Here is a 2,183-nt window from a genome sequence, read left to right on the forward strand (position 1 = left end):
GGTCCGAGTGTGCGCGGGGAGCGCGGGGAGCGCGGGGAGGGGGCGGCTCAGCCGCGCCGTCGCCGTGGAAACGCGCGGGGCCGCATCCGCAGGGCCGCGCTCAGCCCCGCCGCAGCTTTCGGGGGGATGCGGGGAGCGGGGATCGCCATGGCAACGGCGGCAGCCCCGGGCCGGGACGGGCTGTGCGAGGCTGAGCCCCTCTGCTCTGGGACAGGTGGGACAGCCGGGGTGATCACCTGGAGGGGAGAGGGGTCCGGGGAGAGTCAGAGCCCCTCCAGGGCCTAAAGGGGCTGCAGGAGAGCTGGAGAGGGACGGGGACAAGGCACGGAGGGACCGGACACAGGGATGACTTTATACTGTTGGATGGGAATTCTTCCCTGCGAGGGCGAGCACGTCCTGGCACAGCTTGCCCAGAGCAGCTGTGGCTGCCCCTGGATCTCTGGATGCAGGTTGGATGGGGCTTGGAGCAACCAGGGATGGTGGAAGATGTCCCTGCCCATGGCAAGGGGTGGAATCAGATGAGCCTTTAAGGCACCTCTCAATCCAAACCGTTCTAAGATTGTGTGATTAACCAAACTCCCCTGAGAGGAGCCCAGCAACACCAACGTGTCCTCCTCAGAGCCAAGGGGCCCTGGAGACCTTATCAGCTCCCTGGGCTTTGTCTGGCTTGGTACCAGGGCAGAATCCCCTCCCTGGCACTCTGACAACAGAGGCACCAGAGGGTGTTAATGTGACATCCCCAGGATCCCTGAGCAGTGAAAGGATCACTCTGGCTGGTGCTGTATGGAAATGCAGGATGGACACTGCAGTGGCAGGCTCTGCTCACACCCAGCGCTGCTCACCTGCCCACCCTTCAGTGTTCCACACAAGAAGTGTGTTCAGACACTTCAGCTCTGTCCCACTTACCTGCAGAAAGTGGGAGTGGAAGGAGCCAAGGCTGGAAGCACAAGGGTCAAACGTACAAAAAGCTTCTGAGAAAGCCCTCGATGTGTTTTGGATGGGCTGGGGGCAGGTGACTGCCTGCTCACCCTGACAGCCTGCTCAGAACCTGGGGCACGGGGTGTCCCTGCTCACTTTGGAGACTGTAGGAACACCCTCACAGTTTTAGTGTATCTGCAAGTTCCTTGCCACCTTGAGTTTTGTACTCCAACATTTTTACCACATTAAAAGTATTAAGTCAGACTCTGATGAAGCGACAGATCCTGCAAATCAGGAGGGAAGTAACCATGTATTTCCTTTGCCAAGGAAATTTGTATTTCCTACTGCCTTCTTCCCCCTTTTCAAATAAAACTTCAGTGGCACAGTGTAGAAAAAAGATTTTCCCATATCAATCATTTTATGCTGCAGAGGGAAGGTCAAGGAGATTTGAATCAGGAGCAGAGTGAAAGAAACTCATCAGTTCCCTGTTCCTGGCTGAGCTTGCTTTAAAACAACAATCAGAAATTCAGAATGATGAATTTCTAGGGAAGAGCTAGATTAGGTAAAGAGGGGATTCAGCCCTGGCTTCCCAGTGAGGCTTCTGGCTGATGTAACATCAGACCATTTCCCTCCCTGTGTTTCAGCTTCCATGTCTGTGACCTCAGTTGGAAAGGATCTGAACTTACACCCTGGGGCTTGGGGAGTTATCCTGGGGAAGGGCTCAGGGGCTGAGGGCAAGGGGAACAGGAGTCAGCAGTGCCCTGGCAGCCCCAAGGGCCAGCCCTGCCCCACGGGACATCAGGGGGTGACTGTCCTGCTCTGCTCTGGGGCAGCCTCACCTCCAGTCCTGGGACAGTTTGGGCCCCTCAGCACACAAAGGACACCTGAGGGCTGCAGCTGTGGCCAGAGCAGGGAACCAGGACAGTGAAAGGTCCCAGGGGCAGGACTGGAGGAGCAGCTGAGGCCACTTGGCCCATTCAGCTGGGAGGAGAAGGCTGAGGGGTGACCCCATTGCTTCTGCACCTTCCTCCAGGGGGGCAGGTGCTGATCTCCCCTGCTGGGACCAGCAATGGGAGCCCAGGAGATGGAACAAAGCTGCCCCAGGGCAAGTTCAGGTGGGACATGAGGAAAGGCTCCTCAGCCAGAGGCTGCTCAGTGCCTGCAACAGGCTCCCCAGGGAAGGGGTCACAGCACCAAGCTCAGGGAGTGTCTGGACAACACTCAGTCCCTGTGGTTTGATTTTGGGTGGTCCTGCCAGGAGCAGG

This window comes from Oenanthe melanoleuca, chromosome 20 (genome assembly GCF_029582105.1).
Source record: "Oenanthe melanoleuca isolate GR-GAL-2019-014 chromosome 20, OMel1.0, whole genome shotgun sequence".
NCBI lineage: Eukaryota > Metazoa > Chordata > Aves > Passeriformes > Muscicapidae > Oenanthe > Oenanthe melanoleuca.